Source organism: Oncorhynchus clarkii, chromosome 14, assembly GCF_045791955.1.
Source record: "Oncorhynchus clarkii lewisi isolate Uvic-CL-2024 chromosome 14, UVic_Ocla_1.0, whole genome shotgun sequence".
In the NCBI taxonomy this organism is placed as follows: Eukaryota; Metazoa; Chordata; class Actinopteri; order Salmoniformes; family Salmonidae; genus Oncorhynchus; species Oncorhynchus clarkii.
This window is the reverse complement of record NC_092160.1, coordinates 4,582,262-4,608,691: the sequence shown is the minus strand read 5'-3', so window position 1 is coordinate 4,608,691 and position 26,430 is coordinate 4,582,262. Positions and strand designations below refer to the sequence as shown.

General features: G+C 44.1%; 1 protein-coding gene and 1 pseudogene across 5 annotated transcripts in view; both read left to right on the top strand.

Moving 5' to 3' along the window:
• LOC139366153 (collagen alpha-1(XXIII) chain-like) overlaps nt 1–26,430 on the top strand; it is a 220,588-nt gene that overhangs the window by 146,471 nt on the left and 47,687 nt on the right. For 3 of the 5 annotated variants that reach the window (XM_071103311.1, XM_071103310.1, XM_071103307.1), the window contains exon 3: nt 3,832–3,880. The exons of 1 other annotated variant lie outside the window; for it this stretch is intronic. The gene's annotated coding sequence lies outside the window, so the exon portion shown is untranslated. Of the gene's footprint in view, nt 1–3,831; nt 3,881–9,906; nt 9,934–26,430 lie in introns of all 5 variants that reach the window. One more of the 5 variants, XM_071103314.1, reaches the window with a different exon arrangement.
• LOC139365785 (lysophosphatidic acid phosphatase type 6-like) lies at nt 10,841–11,713 on the top strand (annotated as a pseudogene).

Below are 26,430 nucleotides of genomic sequence, written 5' to 3'. Positions count from 1 at the left end.
CGTGGTGTGTGTGATTGATGTCTCTACGTCATTGCCACAGATGACAAATGAAGGTGCCAGACATTGGCACTGTGCGTGTCTCTCTGTGTGTGTGTGTGTTGGCGTAACTGTGCATGTACAGGTAGGTACATGTTTAATGCTCTGCTTGAGCCCTGGTTACACAGACAGACACACACACATACAAACACACACACTCCTGTTTATACCATTAATTCCTCTAGTCAATCCTGGCCCTCCATCAGCCTGTCATCACCACGGTGGTTACCTCTCAGCTATACTGCACATGACAAATCACACGCTCCGGTTACAGTCCCCTCTACCTCCAGCCCTGGCCACCTCCCTGTCCGTCGGCATGAGACTTTCATGTCCAATAACAGCCCATAATATCAATACTGGATTACTGCTTACTTAACACAGTCAGTGGTCGGGATAAGCTTAGAAGCTTGAGAGACTCTGTACCTCTGAACCCCCCCACTCTCCCCCATCCAGTGTGTCCCCTATTGCACCCTACCACCCCAGGAATCTTCTCTGGCCCCCTTGTATTGAGTCGTCAGTCTTTGCCAGGGCAGGTTCACTGTGGTGTTTATGGCTGGGGGAGCTGGAGGAGCGGAGCAGGGGAAGTGGAGAGTACTGGGGGGCTATTAATACTTAGGACACTGGGGACTGGAGGAGTGGAAGGGGGAGGGAGGGTAGGGGGGTGAAGAGAGACAGGGGCAGGCAGGGGTGTGAGAATGGAGGAGGGGGGAGAAAGACAGGGGTACACAGGAGGGAGGTAATGACGCCTGTGTCCAAAAAAAAGAGGGAGAGGAGGAGATCAGAGATCAAATGTGATGGTCGAGAGAATAGGACTGTTCCGGAGAATACTGCCGAGGTACAAGAGTGACAGACTGCAAGCCGAGAATGGATGAGCGACTAAAACGTTGGAAAGTGGGTGGAGACAGAGGAGGAGGAGGAGGAGGAGGAGGAGGAAGAGGAGGAGAAGGAGGAGGGTAGTTCTCTTTTTAAAAGTGGGCTTCACTGTAAGGAAGTGGTTAGGCCGCAACAATAACTCCTATAATGGCCTATGGAAAAAGCATGTCTGCAGCCAGAGCTGATTAGCATCAGAACACAAAGCTAGGCTACTCTAACCCAGGCCCAAAGCCAGTATGGATCCCATTTACCTGCACAGCCAGGGGCAAGCTCTGAAGGTGGAGTCAATAGCGAGGGAGGGCACTCTGGGGCAAAGGGAGAGTAAATCAAATCAAATCAAAGTTTATTTGTCACGTGCCCCGAATACAACAGAGCTTACAGTGAAATGCTTACTTACAGGCTCTAACCAATAGTGCAAAAAAAGGTGTTAGGTGAACAATAGGTAAGTAAAGAAATAAAAACAACAGTAAAAAGACAGGCTATATACAGTAGCGAGGCTATAAAAGTAGCGAGGCTACATACAGACACCGGTCAGTCAGGCTGATTGAGGTAGTATGTACATGTAGAAATGGTTAAAGTAACTATGCATATATGATGAACAGAGAGTAGCAGCAGCGTAAAAGAGGGGTTGGCAGGTGGTGGGTGGCAGGACACAATGCAGATAGCCCGGTTAGCCAATGTGCGGGAGCACTGGTTGGTCAGGCCCAATTGAGGTAGTACGCACTCCTGGTGTTCTAACTGCTCTGACCTGCTGTAAGCTCCTGGTGTTCTAACTGCTCTGACCTGCTGTAAGCTCCTGGTGTTCTAACTGCTCTGACCTGCTGTAGCTCCTGGTGTTCTAACTGCTCTGACCTGCTGTAAGCTCCTGGTGTTCTAACTGCTCTGACCTGCTGTAAGCTCCTGGTGTTCTAACTGCTCTGACCTGCTGTAAACTCCTGGTGTTCTAACTGCTCTGACCTGCTGTAAGCTCCTGGTGTTCTAACTGCTCTGACCTGCTGTAAGCTCCTGGTGTTCTAACTGCTCTGACCTGCTGTAAACTCCTGATGTTCTAACTGCTCTGACCTGCTGTAAGCTCCTGGTGTTCTAACTGCTCTGACCTGCTGTAAGCTCCTGGTGTTCTAACTGCTCTGACCTGCTGTAGCTCCTGGTGTTCTAACTGCTCTGACCTGATGTAAACTCCTGGTGTTCTAACTGCTCTGACCTGCTGTAAGCTCCTGGTGTTCTAACTGCTCTGACCTGCTGTAAGCTCCTGGTGTTCGAACTGCTCTGACCTGCTGTAAGCTCCTGGTGTTCTAACTGCTCTGACCTGCTGTAGCTCCTGGTGTTCTAACTGCTCTGACCTGCTGCAAGCTCCTGGTGTTCTAACTGCTCTGACCTGCTGTAAGCTCCTGGTGTTCTAACTGCTCTGACCTGCTGTAAGCTCCTGGTGTTCTAACTGCTCTGACCTGCTGTAAGCTCCTGGTGTTCTAACTGCTCTGACCTGCTGTAGCTCCTGGTGTTCTAACTGCTCTGACCTGCTGTAAGCTCCTGGTGTTCTAACTGCTCTGACCTGCTGTAGCTCCTGGTGTTCTAACTGCTCTGACCTGCTGTAGCTCCTGGTGTTCTAACTGCTCTGACCTGCTTTAGCTCCTGGTGTTCTAACTGCTCTGGCCTGCTGTAAGCTCCTGGTGTTCTAACTGCTCTGACCTGCTGTAAGCTCCTGGTGTTCTAACTGCTCTGACCTGCTGTAAGCTCCTGGTGTTCTAACTTCTCTGACCTGCTGTAGCTCCTGGTGTTCTAACTGCTCTGACCTGCTGTAAGCTCCTGGTGTTCTAACTGCTCTGACCTGCTGTAGCTCCTGGTGTTCTAACTGCTCTGACCTGCTGTACACTCCTGGTGTTCTAACTGCTCTGACCTGCTTTAGCTCCTGGTGTTCTAACTGCTCTGGCCTGCTGTAAGCTCCTGGTGTTCTAACTGCTCTGACCTGCTGTAGCTCCTGGTGTTCTAACTGCTCTGACCTGCTGTAGCTCCTGGTGTTCTAACTGCTCTGGCCTGCTGTAAACTCCTGGTGTTCTAACTGCTCTGACCTGCTGTAAGCTCCTGGTGTTCTAACTGCTCTGACCTGCTGTAAACTCCTGGTGTTCTAACTGCTCTGACCTGCTGTAAACTCCTGGTGTTCTAACTGCTCTGACCTGCTGTAAACTCCTGGTGTTCTAACTGCTCTGACCTGCTGTAAACTCCTGGTGTTCTAACTGCTCTGACCTGCTGTAAACTCCTGGTGTTCTAACTGCTCTGACCTGCTGTAAACTCCTGGTGTTCTAACTGCTCTGACCTGCTGTAAACTCCTGGTGTTCTAACTGCTCTGGCTGCCTGAACCGCTCCTTGCAGCTTCCTTTTTTTAACGGCCTCTCCACAGTCAACATGAGTAAAGCCAACAGTATCAGGGCGGCCTTTTACTGTCAGGTCAGGGGAAGGTGAGGATTGGCACCAAGCCAGTGGAGGAGAGGCGTTGTGTTTGGCTCGGCCGGTCAGAGAGAGGGGATGGGATGACCGTGACGGCGCGGGACGACTGTGTCGTCCATGGGAAGGCCTACTATGTGGATCGCTGACACACGCACGCACACACACACACACACACACACCTGCTCCACTCAGGTGAATCCATCCAGATGTTCTACAGTAGAACATTCCACCTGTGGCGCCGTGTGTTTGGACATCTGGAGCAGTTTACACACCGTAACCATGCCAACACATATACTACGCCCCCAATGAACACACTCCTCTGCCAACACACACACACACACACATCCAACAGTTTTATCTCATCTGTAGCTTACAACCCCCAGGTACCCCTTTAGACCCAGCTCTAAACTTACAACTTCTTCTCTGACTTTTCAGTCGATGAGTTTGGGCTTGAACACTCTGTGTTTATGTTTCCTTCAGGTCCTCCTGGAAAGCGTGGACGGATGGGAAGAAGAGGTGATCCCGGTAAGTGTCACATCTCTCTCTTAAGCTGTATTTTTGTGCTGTCGTCATCACCACCTTCTCCTCTTTCTTCTCTACATTCCCTCTCTCCTCTTTCCTCACATCTTTCTTCCTCTTCCCATCTCCTAATTCCCTGTCTTTCCCCTCCCTCTGCTCCATCCCCATCTCTCTCTCTCTCTCTCTCTCTCTCTCTCTCTCTCTCTCTCTCTCTCTTGCTCTCTCTCTCTCTCTCTTTCTCTCTTGCTCTCTCTCTCTCGCTCTCTCTCGCTCTCTCTCGCTCTCTCATGGACATGCAGGATGTGGTAGTGTGCTTGGACAGTCTGTGAACCGTGACTCAAAACACTATGTGATAGAATAGAGCAGGCCTTTCTTCCTGTCCCTCCGTATCCACTCCAACCTATCACTAACGTTGGCCACGTGGTCACATTAACGTGTGTTAGCGATGCAGCCTGAGCAGTAGCAGCCGCTTCAGTAGTAAGACGAGGTTAGCGACATTGGCAACGTCACTGTCCTCCCTTCTCCTTCAGTGTGTTATGGTTTCTCTTATACCGCAAAACACTTCTTGGGAACATGAACAAAGCACAGACCTGAAATCGGTGCATTGTAACCCTTGTTGTACCGAACAGTTTTGTGTAGAAATCCTCAATAAGCCAAGTCTCTCTCACTCTTTGACTGGGTCATCCAACAAATATTGCTTTTATTTTTTTAAACTTTGACTCATTGTCAGATTAAAGAGACGTGTTTTTGAGTCTGCTTAGTCAAGCCTGTCTGTAGTGTAAGAACACTAGAAGGTATTATCACCAACTGTGGTGTGCCTGTGTGTCTGAGAGGGAAAAAACTCTTTGAGTCGTGGTTGCGGTTAAGACGGAGTCACGGTCCCCACGATCGTGGATGAGGACCATGTTGACTCACTCATGGATCACTGACGACTGTTACGAGAAATCGAGGCTCTTACCGTCAAGTAGACACGCCTAGATCTTTTGGTGAGATATTGTCTCGTCTAAATTTGCCGTATCAAACAGTATAAAGAAGTGGATGGTACCGCTTGCTACTATCAGATGGTAGTGAACCGTGACTCAAAACACACAGCTATATAGGTGCCTTGTGTGACTTGGTGTCTTCCGTGCCTTAAACATGTGATGATGAACGTCATGGTTCACCCAATGTCAGATTATTAAAATAATTATCTAAATATAGCCAGAAAATGGTTATATAGTGTTTTGTGCGTTATAGGGCATCCACATTCACCATAAACTTTTCCAGTTCTTCCCTGTCTCATATTCCTCCATATTTCCTCCTATTTATTCTCATACCCAACCATCAGACCGTTGCTTGATCTACCCAGATTGGAGCTGAAAGCTCGCTCTGCTCTGTTCACAGTCCATCAGGCCATTATCAGGACAGCTAAATGGCCATGTTTTGCATCAGGGCCCTAAGTCGTTCCAGCCGCGTGGCGTTCTCAGGATGGAGTTCAAAGACGGACCGATGGAGCGTTTTGTATTCATGTGGAGATGCTAGTTCTTGTTGTCCCAGGACTGGGGAAATGTGTGGTTCTGTTTAGATCTGCCTCTGCCTCGAAAATTGTTTTTGTTTCATGTCCATAAGGACGCAGCCTGGTTAGGTTGTTGTGTTGCCCCGGCTCTGGCTGGTTATTACACCATGCTCTGTTTGTGTGACGAAAAATGTTCATCTATTTGAAAAACAAAGAGGAAGTTAAATACACACACAGTTCAGAGTAAAAATGAGAGACAATGAGATCATGGGAGTCATGCACACAGGCCCGCACACACAAATGCAAACACACAGATAAACACACACACACTCAAACACACACACACACACACACACACACACACACACACACACACACACACACACAAACAGTGCCAGTAAAGGGAGGACCACCTGCCTCAGTGTTTCCCCTATATTAATTTAGCAGCGGTGGCCCACTGCTAAATTGTTGCCACCTCTGCAAAAAATATGATGTAATTATCTGGCTGGTGTGTTTATTTACGTAGCTGTCTGGGCCAGTAGGTCCTTGTCCTAGTGTCTAGACGCCCATAAACCTCATTGACTTTCATGCCTCATAAACCACAACACCTTTTTCCTCAGACGTTTGTTCCCTACCTCTTTTCTTATGTCCCTTCACTCCCTTCACTATTCTCCCTCTCTCTTTCTCCCACCCCTCTCTCCCTCTCCTCTCCTCTCTCCTCTCCTCTCTCCTCTGTACCATCCACCACTCTCCCAGCTAGCACATAATGTTCTGAGAACCATGTGTTTTTAAGAGCTTGGTGAGAGCGTGGTTGTACTATAGTTATTTTGCATACAACCTTCCCACAATGTTCTGGGAATGGTGCAGGATACCCAGCTAGCACATAACGTTCTGAGAACCTTAGGTGGGAATTTCAGTACTTCAGCATAACATTTCCTACAGGTTTCCTCATGGTTCAATTTAAAGTAAGGTTCTCAAATTCTTCAGAGAACTTTAAGAAACAACGTTCTTCTGTGGGAATTTCAGTACTTCTACAGATTTCTATATAAAGTCATGTTCTCAGAACATTAAGAATACTTTCCTTAAAAAACACAAGAAATCATTAGAAAAGTTCAAACAATGTTCTAAGAATGTTATTTAAGAACATATACAGTACTTTCCATTCTCAGCTTTAACATAACACTCTCTTTCCTCTATCTTGTTAAAGGGAAACCATTTTTCAATTGCATATGTATCATCTCCAGCACCACCCCAACATCAACATATAGTTTGTGAAAGTGCTACGTTTCTATGTTTTGTAGTAAAACAGGTGGCGGGAGACAAGTGTTTCCAATGACATCATTGGTGTGCACTGTGTGATTCATACCAATTTTGAGTAGGCGTCGCCTACTAATTGCCGACTAGTTGGTTGATTATGTCATTGGAAACGCTTACCTTTCCATATCTTTTTTTACTACAAAACATAGAAACGTGCCATTTTCACATATGTTGATGTCGGGTGGTGCTGGAGATAAATAAGAAGTTGAAACGTTGTGACATTCTCTTTTAAATGTATTCAGTTGTGTTGGCCGTGCCCTCTAATCCTGCCCACTAAGCTTGTTTCCTTTGAAATGGGGTCTGTTTGAACAGACTGAAAAGGTTTGTATTGGTAAAAAAAAACAAAACAAGGCTAGCTCCATCCTGGTGGCGTGGTGGACTAATTCCATGGGTCGAGAACAAAAGATCATAAGTTTGAATCTCACTGACGCCATGACACAATAAAAAAAGACATGTGTTTGTATGATTAATGCCCAAGCAAAAAACGTGTCCATGTGTCCTATCTTTGCTTGGAGTTGAAAAGAGTTAACCCAGACTGAGATAGCAGTGTTATTAAAAGTCTTATTGAAACATTTTCTCCGAAGGTTATTGAATTACCATCAATTCACCTAGAATTTGCGTTCTCAGAACGTTAATAAAACCTCCCAGGAAAACTTTCAGGGAACCATAATAAAACATTATCAGAACCTGGGGCAACCTAAAAATGATTGTTTCTAGAACAAATACATTTAAAAAAAAATCTGTTTCACCGGGGTCAGGAAACGTATGACTTCGTTCCCAGAACGTCCAAGGCACCAAATGTGCTAGCTGGGCTAACACTCCACCTCCCTCCTTTCCCCTCCATCCCTTTCTCTTCCACTTCCTCTGTTTTTCACTTCTCCGTTAGCTCAGATCACTGATTAGATTCTAAACATGATCAGTAATTAAACAGTAATTACACAGCTACAACAGTAACAAAAAAACAAATGTTATTGGTCGCGTACCCATATTTAGCATATTTCAGAACAAGCAATCTCAGAGCCCGGAGTATGATTATATATGTATATGATGGTGTGTAGAGACATTATGGACAGTATATAAATAGAAAAGGTGTATACAGCAGTAGGTATATAGGCTATCTCAGTGACCTTGTGGTTAGAGTGTCTGCCCTGAGATTGGAAAGTTGGGAGTTCAAACCCCCCAGCCTAGTCATACCCAATGTGTCTCTGCTTGGCACTCAGAATTAAGGAGATAGACTATGATCTCCCTATGATAGACTAGCGTCCTGTCTAGGGGGTGTACTTATATATCACGCTGCCTAATGCTATAGGAACAGTAGATAGGCTCCTGAGCCTTTCCGACTTGCACAAACCAAGGCCACTTACTTTAATACCCCACTACTCCGGAACTGTCTGTTTCCACTCAGACTAGACCCATTCTGACATCTATTACCTACTTTAATACCCCCACTACTCCTGAACTGTCTGTTTCCACTCAGACTAGACCCATTCTGATGTCTATTACTCCGTCAGTTGTTGTTGTAGTTGTATTGCTGGCATGTTTCCCTTTCAGTGTTGGGGCCCCACCCCCGAATGAAAGCGTGCCATTCGTTGTTATTACAGAGACATCAGAATGAACCTTTTCATGATTGGTTTGATCCAAATAAACAACATTAGTCAGAAATCAAAGGCTGGATGTAATCTTAATAAGGCTCAACTGGTCCTCTGTGTTTCCTCTTCATCAGTTTAGTCAGGATTGTTGGTTTTAGACCAGAGTGGAGACTTCTCCAACAGTTCATGCTAAGAGTTAATAGAGAGAGGGACAGAGAGAGAAGAGGAGGAGAGGGAGAGAGAGAGAGAGAGAGAGAGAGAGAGAGAGAGACAGATGGAGTGAATGATGGAAGGGGAGAAAGAACGAGAGGGAGGGAGAGAAAGATAAAAAAAAAGAGAAAGAAGAGAGGGAGAGATCGCCTATCTCTGAAAAATAACATTTCAGGACAGTCAGGAAAACAATAAAGGAACAGTCTGAGCTTTGAGAGGAAATCCCAAGCCCAGACCGCTTTTAACCCATTCTGATTCAAACCCCTTCTGATTCTTATCTGGGATGTGGGGCCATTCAACTCAAGCCTTCCTTTTTATATCACACTTTCTATTTCCTTTCCTTTTTTCAATGTACCAATATGTCCCTGTAAAACTCTGAATCACTTTCCAGCCTAATGCAAAACACAGCCATAACCCAGAAGTCAACTCAGTGTGTGCTAGTCTGTTTGTCATAAGGCTCTTACCACAAGCTCTATTGGCAATAACCTTAATGAGCTCTTTCTGTAAGATATGTATATCTTTAACTATATCCCCGATCTAAAATACCAAAGTACAAACATTTGTCTGTTTTAATTGCTGTACAAACCAGAAAATGTTGTAACAAAACGTTGAATGCATTATACCAGTACTAATAATTGTTTTCTCTTTTCTTTTTTCTGTTTGTTTGTTTGTTTGTTTGTTTGTGTTTGTTTGTTTGTGTATTGCAGGAGCTCCAGTAAGTACCATCCAGGATGTATCACACACGCACACACACATACACACGCGCGCGTGCGCGCACACACGCACACACACACACCCAGTGCCAGTAGATGGACCAAACGGAGGAGTGTGTGTGTGTGTGTGTGTGTGTGTGTGTGTGTGTGTGTGTGTGTGTGTGTGTGTGTGTGTGTGTGTGTGTGTGTGTGTGTGTGTGTGTGTGTGTGTGTGTGTGTTTTGAGTATTTCTGTGGAGAGCGTTAGAGAGCAGGCCAGGGTAGTGACTGGTAAATGTTCCGGGTGTAGAAGACTGCTGCTGCCGCTTCCCGTCCTGGGTCCTGTTCCTTGGAAGAGAGAGAGCTGGGATATCACACAGCTGCCACTGACTCATTGGGTCTGCGTCCCAAATGGCACTCAATTCCCTATATAGGTCATTACTTTTGACCACAGCTCTGATAGGGTGCCTTTTAGGATGCAGGCTGGCGTACTGTCTCTCTGAGAGGGCAGATATTAGAGGGATAGAATCCTGTTTATATAGTCAGTAGTTTATATGAGATCCTTTTAGGGGATCGCTGTGCGCTATAGTTCATTGAACCACGCTCGTATCTTGTCTCCAGACGGTGTGTTTGCATGTGTTACAGTAAGGTGTTTTGATGGTGAATGTTGTTTTGTTGGTCGTCTGCTCTAACAATTGTTATGGTGTGTGCTTTACTCTCTCTAACCTCACCAGGGCAAGACTGGGAGAGATGGATACCCGGTAAATTTTATTGACTTTTTTTAGATTCTCTTAGCCTATTTTGGGCTACTATCCCCTCCATCAAAAGTTTTTCTGTCCTCTCTTTTTTGGGTGATCCTTTTCTTCTCCCCACCCCTATCCTCTCCTTATTCCTTGCCTTGTTTACTTACTTCTAACATCAATGAGTGTGTTCTCAACAATGATTAATATAATTCCTGCTCTGTGCGTCAACTGAATATGTCTGTAGACACACACACAGCCCAGTGTGATTAGCGTGGGCTAATTGGTTTATCACCCCAGGTCTGTTCCCAGCCCCACGTCTTGTAATGATGACATCATGGCTGCTGCCTGCTAACAGCAGACAGATCAGAGCCATAGCAGCAGTGTTGCATTAGAAGACTTTTCAGTGTGACGCTCAAATGACTCACTGGTTCAGTTTGATAGATTATTTCATCAAGTGTCATCGGCCAGTCTTTGAGGGTCTGGAGTTAAATAGTTCATCTACTTCCACACAATCCCTTGTAACCTCAGACCAATAGGTATATTCGATTTCTGTTCAATAGATAACCTAGTGCGGTCGAGTGCGGAGTTGTCACGCTCTCATCTCTCTGTTAAACTGTGATCTGGTGGCCTCTAGTGGTCATATGGGAAACTCCAACTCTCTGTTCCACTCAGTATGGGCATGATTCCAGTCTCTCTGGTCTCTGCGGTCTGATTGGTGATGGTTGGTGTTTTAGTCGCAATGAGAATCAACATAGATTACCTCTGCGTACAAATTAGTCCCCCCCCCCCCCCCTCCCCTCCCCCTTAGTGTCAGGGGAACATGCCTCGTCCCATCTAGGGTGATAGTTGGTTGATGATCTTGATCTAGAGCTCCAGGGCTGGCTGTCCTTATAGGATACTATTTTTGTTAGACAGCAGAGTAATTATGAGGATGAGGGACCTCTGGGCCAAAGTAGGTGTTCCGGGCTCGGTGTCTATGGCGTTCTGATCCCTGCTCTGGTCTCAGACAGGTTCTCTCAACTCAGACAGGTTCGGCCCTTGCATACCACCTTCTCCTTGCAGGCTTAAGCTCGTTCAAGTCCTGTTCCGTCACGGAGCCCGAACTGAAGTCTGTGTCGGATGTCATGGAGGCCCAGTGGGTGCCTAACCTCCTGGAACCCCCAGCACACACACAGATCAACTACATGGTTACAGACTTGGAAGGAGGTCCACGGCCCTCCTCAACGGTGGAGTACAGCTACCGGGCCAACATTCTGACCAGGGGTATGTACCCAGCTCAGCTGACCACGGTGGGCATGCAGCAGCTGTATGAGCTGGGAGAGAGGCTGAGGAAGAGGTCCATCCAGGACACAGACTTCATCAACCCTACCCACAGAGGTCTATGTGTGTTCCACTAACATTGTGAGGACAATAGAGTTTTTGCCAAGTGTCTGGTGGCTGTGGAGATGATCTGTCACCTGTCATCTACAGACCCAGAACCTGCAGCTGTGTGTGGGTACCCTCTTCCACACCCTGATGGGCAACATAAAAGACACACTACAGGGCACAACCTCAGAGCTCAACAGGAAGCTGTTCCTCTGCTCACGACACCACTCAGATCCGCTGTCTCGTGGCTCTGCGGGTTTTTGACATGCAATGGCCACCGAACACTGCTGACATCACCCTGGAGCTGCATCAACACAGGCACACCAAAGACGCCTTCGTCAAAGTGTCCTACATTGGCAAGGACCAGTTGATTCTAGGCTGTAGAGGAGTCTACTGCCCCTGGCATGAATACAAACAGGCAGGCTTTCTCTAAGTACTCACTGACATCTGAACTCCATGAGTCGCTCTGCAACCGCACAGAGGGCGTGGCCGACCTCTGAGGCTTCCACGACACCTCCTCACCTTTGACCCCCAGTGCTGCCCCCTGCACTCACTGTTACCAGCCACTGTGTTTACATCCCACCAGAGACATTCACTCTCCAGCCCTTGCCGAGCTTTAGCCAGTGTATTAGAGTATACAGTATGTTAGGATACCTCACTGTTTAAACCAGGAGTGGGCAAACCTTTTGGCTCAGGATTTCGATTTTTTTGTTTTTTCAAAATCTATTTGCCTGGTAGAAAATAGGTCCATTATAATCTTTACATAATTCCTGTCTAGTTTTAGACATTCGTGTGACCGGGAGTGTTTTTGTTAACCAAAATAATCATTCCTCCCACATTTATTGCATTATTATTGGTCTCGCGGGCCAAGTATGCTCACCCCTGGTCTAAATGCACAAAGGTAAAGGTAGCTTCACTGTCAAAGTATATAACTGGCTTTGAAACCACACCCAGGGCAATGGGAATCCTGTGTGCTACTGCTCCTACTGGTTACTGTTTAAGATAGTCCCGTGTGTCTCAGTTGGTAGTGCATGGTGCTTGCAACACCAGGGTTGTGGGTTTGATTCTCATGGGGGACCAGTATGAAAATGCATGCGCTCACTACTATAAATCGCTCTGGATTAGAGTGTCTGCTATATGACTGAAATGTTACGCATGGTAACAGTGATTATTGGGAATGTTCTATTATTATTATTGGGAATGTTGGGATGTCCAGCCCGTATGGGGTTCCCAGATTCCCAGGGCTGCCTGGCTGCTCTCTGCTCTGCCTGGCACCGGGAAGCCTTCCTGACGGGAAATGCCTGCAACTAATTAGTCACAGGTGGGGGCAAAAATGTGTGTGTGCACATGAGAGAGTGTGTCTCTTTGTATGCTTTTGTGTCTGTCCATTTTTGCACAAGCATGTGTGCGTTGGGGTATGTGTGGTTTTATTTGTTTGGGTGTATGTCATGTCAGTGTCTGTACCGTAGTACGCTTAGTGAATATTACAGTACGCCAACGAACTCCAATCATAACATCATTCATTATGAGTGTCTGTTTTTCCAATTGGTTCACCCTTCTAACCCCAACCTGACCACCCTTCCCCCCTTCCCCCCTTCCCCTGCTTTACAGTAACGTATTCATGGTTCACTTTAGATCTAGAAACTCGCCAGTCCAATACAGTTAGGTCTCTGAGACACTCCTGTGAGAACTCTGGTCGAGTGTGAGTTTCAGTAGAATACACAGTGGATGAATCATGTGGTTCATTAGCTCAGACGGCAGGCTGGTCCATGGTCTAATGATCATGCTTCCCATAATGTTACTGGAGGTCTAGCTAGAGTCCACATGAGACATGAGCTGGTCTCTCTCTCTCTCTCTCCATCTGTCTCCGTCTGTCTCCATTTGTCTCGCTGTCCCTGTCTCTCTCAATGTATCTGTATTTGTCTCTGTATCTCTCTATCCCTGTCTCTCCCTCTGGCAACCTGTTCTCTGACTGCCCTCAAGTGTGTGTGTGTGTGTGTGTGTGTGTGTGTGTGTGTGTGTGTGTGTGTGTGTGTGTGTGTGTGTGTGTGTGTGTGTACTCGAATGCCTGCACGTTTGTCTGCGTAAACTCTGTCCAAACTCCATCTGTCCATAATCTCCATAATATTTTCTCATCAACACAAATGGCAATGTCTGATCAGGACCAGGATGTATTGTGCCTAGGGTTGCAGAGGGAGGGTATATACTATATTACTAGAAACCTTTTACGTTTACCAGCAAACTGGGGTGGCAGGTGCATTGGGCCAATACCCGAAAAGTTGCTAGATCGAGTAAAAGGTACAAATCTGTCGTTCTGCCCCTGAACAAGCTAGTTAACCCACTGTTCCCTGGTAGGCCGTCATTGTAAATAACAATTTGATCTTAGCTGACTTGCCTAGTCAAATGAAGGTCAAATAAATCTGTGTGGCCTTATCACATTTAAATGAGATGAGCAATAAGATGATTTTAAAATAAACAATTTTAGGACAAAGCTGTGAAACATTCTCCTAAACTTAAACAATCAACTTAGTGAATACCATATGAGGGTTTCAGCATGAAATCTCCTTTATATATCTTATCACTTATTTCATTTGTCAATATGTCTTTGTTGTAAATGTTTTGGTGCCAAACTGATGTCAGTTTACAAAAAAGTCAATAGTTGGAAGAGTTGCAGAGTTAATTTAAAATAATGCCATTGTTCAGTATATATATTTTTCATTGGGCTATTTTCTCTTGAACCACATGGTCTATTCCCTAGAAACTCACAAAATGTAATACTATATACGAAGATTGCACTAACTTTGGTAAATTACCAGTAGCTTTGCAACCCTAGTTGTGCTAGCTAAATGTTATTTTCCCATGAAATAGTGCCATCTCTTTTTCCTATACCTTGCTCTCACTCGCTGGTTTTACATCTGCTTGGATGAGCTGAACAAGAACCAGACACCCTCTGCACACAGGGGGACAAACACCTACCTGGAGGTGACAGCATTCCCTTCCCCATATGCCCCCCCCCCATTCACTGACCTCAACCCAGAGTCTCTTAGAGCATTCAGAGTCAGTCCACTATCAGATCGCAGCAAAATCACACTCTACTTGAACAGAGTTATGCTCAATGAGGAATCAAAGCCAAAGGAATTGAATAATATTAAGAAATGCTATTGATGGAAGGAAAGTAGTGTGGAAATCTATGGTATCCCAAATGAAGTGATAAAATATACAGACCACAAATTCCAATTGGCTATACTTAAACTCTTTAACATCATCCTCAGCTCTGGCATATTCCCCAATATTTGGAACCCAGGACTGATCATCCCAATCCACAAAAGTAGAGACAAATTTGACTCCAATAACTACTGTGGGATATGCGTCAACAGCAAAATTTGGAAAATCCACTACATTATCATTAACAGCAGACTCATACATTTCCTCAGCGAAAACAGTGTACTGAGCAAATGTCACATTGGCTTTTTACCAATTTACAGTACAACAGACCACGTATTCACCCTGCACACTCTAATTGACAAACAAACAAACACAAACAAAGGCAACGTCTTCTCATGCTTTTGACTCAATTTGGAATGAGGGCCCGCTATACAAATTGATAGAAAGGGGTGTTGGTGGAAACACATATGACATTATAAAATTAATGTACACAAACAACAAGTGTGCGGTTAAAATGTATTTAAAAAACAAACACATTTCTTTCCACAGGGCCGGGGGTGAGACAGGGATGCAGCTTAAGCCCCACCCTCTTCAACATACACAGTACCAGTGAAAAGTTTGGACACACCTACTCATACAACGGTATTTCTTTATTTTTCCTATTTTTGACATTGTCGAATAATAGTGAAGACATCAGAAGTATGAAATAACACTTATGGAACCACCCTTTGCCTTGATGACAGCTTTTGCACTACTGGCATTATCTCAACCAGCTTCACCTGTAATGCTTTTCCAACAGTCTTGAAGGAGTTCCCACATATGCTGAGCACTTGTTAGCTGCTTCTCCTTCTCTCTGCGGTCCAACTCATCCCAAACCATCTCAGTTGGATTGAGGTCTGGTGATTGTGGAGGCCAGGTCATCTGATGCAGGACTCCATCACTACCTGTTACACAGCCTGGAGGTGTGTTGGGTCATTGTCCTGTTGAAAAATAAATGAGCACTAGCCAGATGGGATGGCGTAACGCTTCAGAATGCTGTGGTAGCCATGCTGGTTAAGCTTGCCTTCAATTCTAAATAAATCACAGACAGTGTCACCAGCAAAGCACCCCCAAACCATCACACCCCCTCCTCCATGCTTCACGGTGGGAACCACACATGCGACGATCATCCGTTCACTTACTCTCCGTCTCACAAAGACACGGCGGTTGGAACCAAAAATCTTAAATTTGGACTCATTAGACCAAAGGACAGATTTCCTCCAGTCTAATGTCCATTGCTCATGTTTCTTGGCCCAATCAACTCTCTTCTTATTATTGGTGTCCTTTAGTAGTGGTTTCTTTGCAGCAATTCAACCATGAAGGCCTGATTCACAGTCTCCTCTGAGCAGTTGAATGTTGAGATGTGTCTGATACTAGAAACTCTGTGAAGCATTTATTTGGGCTGTCATTTCTGAGGCTGGTAACTCTAATGAACTTATCCTCTGCAGCAGAGGTAACTCTGGGTCTTCCTTTTCCTGTGGCGGTCCACATGAGAGCCAGTTTCATCATAGCGCTTGATGGTTTTTGCGACTGCACTTGAAGAAACTTTCAAAGGTCTTGTCATTTTCCGGATTGACTGACGTTCATGTCTTAAAGTGATGATGAACTGTCGTTTGTCTTTGCCTACTTGAGCTATTCTTGCAGAAATATGAACTTGGTATCTTACCAAATAGGGCTATCTTCTGTATACCACCCCTACACTGTCACATCACAACTGGTTGGCTCAAACGCATTAAGAAGGAAAGAAATTCCACAAATTAACTTTTAACAAGGCACACCTGTTAATTTATATTCATTCCAGGTGACTACCTCATGAAGCTGGTTGAGAGAATGCCAAGAGTGTGCAAAGCTGTCATCAAGGCTACTTTGAAGAATCTCAAATCTCAAATATATTTTGATTTGTGTAACACTTTTTTTGGTTGCTACATGATTCCATATGTGTTATTTAATAGTTTTGATGTCTTCACTATTATTCTACAATGTAGAAAATAGTAAAAATAAAGACAAACCCTGGAATGGGTAGGGGTGTCCAAACCTTTGACTTGTACTGCATATCAACGAATTAGCGAGGGCACTAGAACAGTCTGCAGCACCCGGCCTCACCCTACTAGAATCTGAAGTCAAATGTCTACTGTGTGCTGATGATCCGGTGCTTATGTTTCCAACCAAGGAGGACCTACAGCAGCACCTAGATCTTCTGCACACATTCTGTCAGACCTGGGGCCTGACAGTAAATCTCAGTAAGACTAAAAGAATGGTGTTCCAAAAAAGGTCCAGTTTCCAGGACCAAAAACACAAATTCCATCTAGACACTGTTGCCCTAGAGCACACAAACAAACTATACATACCTCAGACTAAACATCAGCGCCACAGGCAACTTCCACAAAGCTGTGAACAGTCTGGAGAGACAAGGCATGAAGGGCCTTCTATGCCATCAAAAGGAACGTCAAATTCAATATACCAATTAGGGATCTGCCCCAAAAAACTTGAATCAGTTATGGAACACATTATGGTTGTGAGGTCTGAGGTCCGCTCACCAACCAATAATTCACAAAATGGGACAAAGGCCAAATTGACACTGCAACTGAGACTGAGACAAAAAATATCCTCGGTGTATGCAGAGCAGAATTAGGCCGATACCCGGGAATTATCTAAATATAGAAAAGAGCTGTTAAATTCTAACACCACCTAAAAGGAAGCGATTCCCAAACCTTCAATAACAAAGCCATTACCTACAGATAAATTTACCTGGAGAAGAGCCTGAGGCTCTGTTCACAAACACAAACAGACCCAGGACAGCAACACAATTAGACCCAACCAAATCCTGAGGGGGAAAAAAGATAATTACTTGACACATTGGAAAGAATTTACAAAAAAAACAGAGCAAACTAGAATGCTATTTGTCCCTGAACAGAGAGTACACACTGGCAGAACACCTGACCACTGTGATTGACCAAAAATTAAGGAAATCTTTGACTATGTACAGACTCAGTGAGCATGGCCTTGCTATTGAGAAAGGCCGCTGAAGTCAGACATGGCTCTCAAGAGAATACAGGCAATGTGCACACTGCCCATAAAATGAGGTGAAAACTGAGCTGCACGTCTTAACCTCCTGCTAAATGTATGACCATATTAGAGACACATATTTCCCTCAGATTACACTGACCACAAATCATTTGAAAACAAATCCAATATTGATAAACTAACGAAAAAAATAACTTGCTTCAAAAAAGTGCATAAGTATTCACCCCCTTTGCTATGAAGACCCATAAAAAAGATCTGGTGCAACCAATAACCTTCCGAAGTCACATAATTAGTTAAATAAAGTCCACCTGTGTGCAATCGACGTGTCACATGATCTCAGTATATATACACCTGTTCTGAAAGGCCCCAGAGTCTGCAACACCACTAAGCAAGGGGCACCACCAAGCAAGCGACACCATGAAGACCAAGGAGCTCTCCAAACATGTCAGGGACAAAGTTGTGGAGAAATACAGATCAGGGTTGAGTTATAAATAATATCAGAAACAGAAAATATCAGAACACCCCACGGAGCAACATTAAATCCATTATTAAAAAATGGAAAGAATATGGCACCACAACAAACCTGTCAAGAGAGGGCCTCCCACCAAAACTCACGGACCAGGCAATGAGGGCATTCATCAAAGAGGAAACAAAGAGACCAAAGATAACCCAGAAGGAGCTGCAAAGCTCCACAGCGGAGACTGGAGTATCTGTACACTCCACAGAGCTGGGATTTACTGAAGAGTGGCCAGAAATAAAGCCATTGCTTAAAGAAAAAAATAAGCAAACAAGTTTGGTGTCCAAACATATTGAAGACTGTACTCTGGTCAGATGAGACTAAAATGGAGCTTTTTGTCCATCAAGGAAAAACTTATGTCTGGCGCAAACCCAACACCTCTCATCATCCCAAGAACACCATTCCTGACGATGATTTTCATCGTCAGGAACTTGTAAACTGGTCAGTATTGAAGGAATGGTGGATGGTGCTAAATACAGGGAAAATATTGGGGGAAACCTGTTTCAGTCTTCCAGAGATTTGAGACTGGGTCAGAGGTTCACCTTCCAGCAGGACAATGACCCCTAAGCATACCGCTAAAGCAACACTTGAGTGGTTTAAGGGGAAACATTTAAATGTCTTGGAATGGCTTAGTCAAAGCCCAGACCTCAATCCAATTGAGAATCTGTGGCATGACTTAGATTGCTCTACACCAGCAGAACCCATCCAACTTGAAGGAGTTGGAGCAGTTTTGCCAAGAAGAATGGGCAGAAGTCCCAGTGGCTAGATGTGCCAGGCTTATAGAGACATATCCCAAGAGATTTGCAGCTGTAATTGCTGCAAAAGTTGGCTCTACAAAGTATTGACTTTTGGGGGGGGGGGGGGGGGGGGGGGGGGTGAACAGTTATGCATGCTAAAGTTTTCTGTTTTGTCTTATTTCTTGTTTGTTTCACCATTTTTAAAATGTTGTATCTTCAAAGTGGTAGGCATGTTGTGTAAATCAAATGATACAAACCCCCCCAATTTTTTTTATTTTAATTGCAGGTTGTAAGGCAACAAAATAGGAAAAATGCCAAGGGGGTGAATACTTTCGCAAGCCACTGTATATAGACATAATATGACATTTTAAATGTCTATTTTTTGGGAACTTTTGTGAGTGTAATGTTTACTCTTCATTTTATATTGTTTATTTCACGTTTGTTTATTGTCTATTATACTTGCTTTGGCAATTTAAACATCTGTTCCCATGCCAATAAAGCCCTTTAAATGTAAAATTGAATTGAGAGAGTGAAGAGAGAAAGAGAAACAGAGAGAAGGAAGAGAGAGAGAGAAGGAGGAAGAGAGAGAGACACAAGGCTCATTATGTTAAGCTCATTAATTCATTTGGGTGCTGGGTTGGCTAGAAGAATTAGCAGTATGGTAAACAGAGTTAATGACAAGTCCATATGTGCAATCCCTGACATAAGTCTGTCTGTGTGTGTGTGTGTGTGTGTGTGTGTGTGTGTGTGTGTGTGTGTGTGTGTGTGTGTGTGTGTGTGTGTGTGTGTGTGTGTGCGCGCATGTGTGTGTGTGTGTGTGTGTGCGCGTTTGTGTGCGCGCACGTGTGTGTGTGTGTGTGTACGCTAATTTCTTACGTTTTATAGCCCCTGTCACTTCTTTCTGTCATAAATCATAGTCTGTGAGTTAGAGTTTCAACACAGAGTCACTCCACTGTCAAACAATCAAAATCTGCATGTCTGAGAACAACAGGGACGAGTAAACACAGATACACACACATGGTCTCTCCCTCTCACCCACAAACACACACGTGCATACACTTACACACACACAAACACACATATACACACACACACACACACACACACACACACACACACACACACACACACACACACACACACACACACACACACACACACACACACACACACATGCTCTCTTTCACTGCAATACATCCACATGCATACACTTACATGCCCACACACTCATTCATATTCCCAGACAACATGATTTATTCTTGTGTCACTTCTCAGACTGATGGACAAGGTTTGTCATACAGATCATACACTCAAGCAATCTTATAGTTCTTCTTCCGAGGCCACTGCACAGATCAAAAGGATCAGTCTTCCAGCATGTCAGTGATTTTCTCTCCTAAGTGCAGCTCTGGTATGCTTTATAGTGTTCTTCAGTTCGGGATATGCCAGCTATCGAAGAAATGCTCCTTTCAATTTTTGGAAATAAGAGAATGATTGTCATGTATCACTAATTCCGCATGCGTATCCCTAGCGTATATGGTTCAATAAAAGGTTTCCCCCACGGCAAAGAGAGTGAGAGAGATAGACAGAGAGAGGGAAGAGGGGAGACGTAGAGGGTGGATGGCTGGATTTGTGCATTGGATCCAGATGTGACTGGTCCTCGTTTCCTTTTTTTGGATCCCTCTCTCCTTCTCTCTGATCCCTTTCTTTAGGTCTCCAATCTCTTTCTTTTCAATCCCTCTCCTTCTCACCTGGCCTAACCTTGCATTGTGATGGACATGCCTTGTCTCCTCCTGTGACAAGTATACATGAGGGAGAGAAAGAGAGAGAGGGAAAGAGGGAGAAAAAAAAACACCTCTCACACCTCATTAGTGCATAGTCTCCCTCCCCTGTCTCTCTGGTGTCCCAATATCAATTAAGCTCAATCACGCTAATTATGAATGTGTTACCATGTGTTGTCTGTCTGCTCCATGTAGACGTGTAGCTTTGCTTCATGTTTACACCCAGGCCTCAGCTCTCATAGCTCTGAACCCTAACAGGATAATTAGGCCTTGCAACAACAGGGAGCGTATTAAACACATAGTTCATACCTCTTCTATACTATGCTGAAACCAGGAGGAGCGTTGCTCCACACACACACACACACACGAACACACGAACACACACACACACACACACACACCCAAACCCCCTGCAGCCAAAGTCATTTTCCAGAAATGTGTTTAAAAGCCGTCTAATCGGGAGGAATGCTTATGTAGGCAGAGTCACAGCTCCCAGAATCCTCCCTGATTAGTATCTGCTGTGGGACAAGGGGCAAGATGGCCAAGGACACTATGGATACAAACAGACAAAAACCCACAGACCAAAATACATTATTCCATATTCCCTTCTCCCCATTTGAGGTTTTAGTGGTAATTTGAGGCCTATTTTTTGTCTCTCTCTCCCTTCTGTCACTTTCTCCCTCTCTCCCTCTCACTCTCTTCTCTCTCCCTTCTGTCACTTTCTCTCTCTCCCCCTCTCTCCCTCTCACTCTCTTCTCTCTCCCTTCTGTCACTTTCTCTCTCTCTCCCTCTCTCCCTCTCACTCTCTTCTCTCTCCCTTCTCTCCCTTCTGTCACTTTCTCTCTCTCTCTCTCTCTCTCTCTCTCTCTCTCTCTCTCTCTCTCTCTCCCTCTGACTCTCTTCTCTCTCCCTTCTGTCTCTCAATCTCTTCTCTCTCCCTTCTCTCCCTTCTGTCACTTTCTCTCTCTCTTTCTCTCTCTCTCTCTCCCTCTCACTCTCTTCTCTCTCCCTCTCACTCTCTTCTCTCTCCCTTCTGTCACTTTCTCTCTCTCGCCCTCTCTCCCTCTCTCTTCTCTTTGTCTCTCTCTCCCTTCTGTCACTTTCTCTCTCTCTCCCTCTCTCCCTCTCACACTCTTCTCCCTCCCTTCTCTCCCTTCTGTCTCTCTCTCTCTTTCTCTCTGTCTCTCTCTCGCTCTTTCGCTCTTTCTCTCGCTCTCTCTCTCTCTCTGTCTGTCTGTCTGTCTCTCTCTCTCTCTCTCTCTCTCAGTCTCTGTTGCTCATTCCCTCTGTGGTATGAGATTAAGAGATCTTGGCAGTGTTGTGCTGCCTTTTTGTTCAGTCTTATTTTTATTTGCATTCCAGCTTTTTATTTTTCCGCCTCGCCGTCTGTTGTGTTGGTTTTACCTCGTGAGATGGGGGTAGAAATGGTCCACCAGTTTTCCAAAAGTGGTCCAGCCTCATACAGTGAAAACTACTGTACACACTCACAAACAATCACACAACCACAGGCTCTGCCCCACCTTATCCTGACATTACAGTCCTCCACTGGCCCTCCTCTGAAAGAGATATATCTGAAGTTAGTGATGTCCCCATTCAGGATGGAAGTGGACCTTTATAAACATGGCATCCTCTTATAAATCACATAGACTTTTTAAACTTTTTGTTACAATAGATATTATCCGCTGTTTCGTAGTTGTTCTCATATTCCAGTTTGGATGTCAGCAGCACAAGTTCAAAGGGTTAATATACTGTGTAACTGTCAACAAAGATTACAGGTTTAATTGTTTGAAGTAGACATTCACAGACACAGAGACACACACACCCACAGACGTAGACATACTCACATAAGAGCACACAGAGATGTAGAACACACAGATGTAGACCAACTCACAATACGGTCACACAGAGAACAAACACACACAGACGTAGACATACTCACATAAGAGCACACAGAGATGTAGAACACACAGATGTAGACCAACTCACAATACGGTCACACAGAGAACAAACACACACAAATGTCTTGTTCACAGACTGTTGTGTGGCTTGTTGGGGATCGTAAATCAGTCGTCCTTTGGTCTGATTCAGTCTTCCTGCCAACGGTGACCTCACTGTGCGCACCTCATCTACTCATTCTGACGAGTCTCAGGGGGACCAGGGCTACTTAAACGTTCCCAGACGTATCACCCACACACACATACACACACAGATAAACAGACAGACGCATACACACACACGCACACACAGGGAGGTGTGTTTCACAGGGTGATGAAGACACTGTCTGCCCTGCACGTCCATGTTGTGTACCACAGTGGGGATCATTGAAGGAAATGAGGGTTTGTAGAGCATTCAGCCCTGCATTACTACTACACACACACACACTTACACTTCTGACACACACGCTTACACTTCTGACACACAGCTCCAGTCCTAGTGGGGCATGCAACCCTTCTTGCATGCTTGAAATCATTGACCTCTGAGACCATTTACCTGGTTTCACAATTTTTTCACATTTTTTTTGTCAAAATAGAGTTATTGACATAGCCTTATTCTGTTCAATAATATCTATATATGACTCTAAATACCCACATTCATGTTGTTAAGATCAAAGGAATACAAGATAAAAATTGCTGCCACCATTCAAACCAATGAGGGTGCAGAACTTTAAAGCCAATTATCTCAGAATCATCTTCTTGCAGATAGAACCTAACAGCCCAAAGCTACACAGAGACACCTGGAGTCAAACTTAAATGAATAATTGTTTATTATCAGCGCGCTGGAGAGATTCCAACCAACTCAATGCACTATTGTACACATGTCGATCAGGAGCTCTCACGAGGTAGTCCCGTTAGTTCTCTTATATACTGCAGGCAAGTCATATTTGCATGATTTGGCTTATTCATTAGCTAATTCATCATTGACGTTTGCTTCATTCATGTGACCGACCAATACCGGGTCATGTATTTGACAGACCAATACCTCACGAGGCTGCTTTTCTAAGCTGAGACCTTGAAACTGGGATATCTTTCTTTCTCAAAACAAGGGTCTATCACATTTCTATTAAAGTAAGGGAAATCGACACATGAAACCGGACACTTCATATTTTCAAACCCTTCATTCTAGGTTATACAATTGAATTAGTATGGTAATACTATCATCATAGAAAAGGTTATACTTCTATTAACGGAAGTGAATTTATCAAAAATACACACACATACACAGCATGTTAAATAACAAAATTAGAAAAACTACGAAAAAAATACCCGCTGCAGCCCATTTGGCAATTTGGGATCCCCAACTTCCAAACAGGGATTCCAACCAAGTTGCAGGCGTCCCCTCTGGTTGTGGGGAATTATTCTTAGCAACAGTGGCAATGTGTTCGGTGAGATCAGTCATATTAGAAGAGTGATCTGGGATAAAAGTAAAACATTCATGGCCAATGATTGCCAAAAGATAGTCTGTTTTGCAGTGCCAATTTACACAATTCCTTTAGCATTGCCAATTTTCTCTACGTCTCTAGAGGTCTCCCAAATTTGGTTCAGGGCACATGCATATTGGGGCAAGGTTAGCCCAAGCTACAATCTAGTGGCTCTCCTCACAATGTAGGGGCATAGCTCTGTCTCTAGAAGCCTTGTCTTTCCAAATCATAATTAGGAGAATGTACAGTGCCTTGCGAAAGTATTCGGCCCCCTTGAACTTTGCGACCTTTTGCCACATTTCAGGCTTCAAACATAAAGATATAAAACTGTATTTTTTTGTGAAGAATCTACAACAAATGGGACACAATCAAGAAGTGGAACGACATTTATTGGATATTTCAACTTTTTTTAACAATTCAAAAACTGAAAAATTGGGCGTGCAAAATTATTCAGCCCCTTTACTTTCAGTGCAGCAAACTCTCTCCAGAAGTTCAGTGAGGATCTCTGAATGATCCAATGTTGACCTAAATGACTAATGATGATAAATACAATCCACCTGTGTGTAATCAAGTCTCCGTATAAATACACCTGCACTGTGATAGTCTCAGAGGTCCGTTAAAAGCGCAGAGAGCATCATGAAGAACAAGGAACACACCAGGCAGGTCCGAGATACTGTTGTGAAGAAGTTTAAAGCCGGATTTGGATACAAAAATATTTCCCAAGCTTTAAACATCCCAAGGAGCACTGTGCAAGCGATAATATTGAAATGGGAGGAGTATCAGACCACTGCAAATCTACCAACGCCAATTTTTCAGTTTTTGATTTGTTAAAAAAGTTTGAAATATCCAATAAATGTTGTTCCACTTCATGATTGTGTCCCACTTGTTGTTGATTCTTCACAAAAGAATACAGTTTTATATCTTTATGTTTGAAGCCTGAAATGTGGCAAAAGGTCACAAAGTTCAAGGGGGCCGAATACTTTCGCAAGGCACTGTACTTGTGTGATACCAAAACTCTGACAATATAAACTTCAGAAAATATAATTTGTGTACAGCATCCTTTCTAACCCGTAAAAAATAAAAAGACTCACAATAAATCAGAGTATTATTCACTAACACGTATTCATTAACAGGTGGGTTGTGTGTGGGTGCTGGCCTGTGCGTAGTAAAAACAAACAAAATGGCCAGGCCTTACTTAATTTGCGAGCTCCCTTAATAGCTGGATCCGGGTAACTTTAACTGCTGTCCCAAGGCACTTGCCATAGGAAGCCTTTCAAAGGGAGAGATACAGAATTATTGATAAGCATGTAAAAAAAACTTTGCTTATATATAGAATTATACATCAGACACATTAGATGATACAGTGTCCCATCAAGCTGCATAGGCACCTTCTAAAGTAAACAATCCCAGAGCCCTTCTCTTGTAATCGTTGTCAGTTTGACCTGTTGCATTGAAATACAACTCTGTACAAACTGTTCTTGGGACATAAACTAGTCAAAATATGAAACCTGTTGTTTATACCTCTACTGACTCCCCATCCCGCATGCGGGAGCGTAATCATCGCCTGACACTAATTTGCATAACGCAACAGACATAAATATCCATAGAAAATATTCCTATTCATGAAAATCACAAATGAAATATACTGAGACACAGCTTAGCCTTTTGTTAATCATCCTGTCATCTCAGATTTTCAAAATAAGCTTTACAGCCAAAGCTAGACAAGCATTTGTGTAAGTTTATCGATAGCCTAGCATAGCATTATGCCTTGCTAGCAGCAGGCAACCTTGTCACAAATCAGAAAAGCAATCAAATTAAATAGTTTACCTTTGATGAACTTCGGATGTTTTCACTCACGAGACTCCCAGTATAGCCAAAATTCATTTTTTCCCAAAATGTTATTTTTGTAGGCGAAATAGCTCCGTTCTTCACGTTTGGCTGAGAAATCGCCCGGAAATTTCAGTCACGAAAACGGCGAAAAATATTCAAAATTAGCTCCATAATATCGACAGAAACATGGCAAACGTTGTTTATAATCAATCCTCAAGGTGATTTTTAAATATCTATTAGATAATATATCCATCGGGACAATTAGTTTTTCAGTAGGACCGATTGGAGTAATGGCTACCTCTGTATTTTACGTGAGAGTCACCCTGGGAGCCATCAGGTGACCACTTACGCAATGTAGCCGCCTACGGCTATTCTTCAACATAAATGCGTAAAACTACGTCACAATGCTGTAGACACCTTGGGGAATACGTAGAAAGCGTAAGCTGGTTGATAGCACATTCACAGCTCAATAGGGACTCATTGGAACGCAGCGCTTTCAAAATATGGGGCACTTCCGGATTGGATTTTTCTCAGGCTTTCGCCTGCAACATCAGTTATGTTATACTCACAGACAATATCTTTACAGTTTTGGAAACGTTAGAGTGTTTTCTATCCAAATCCGTCAATTATATGCATATTCTA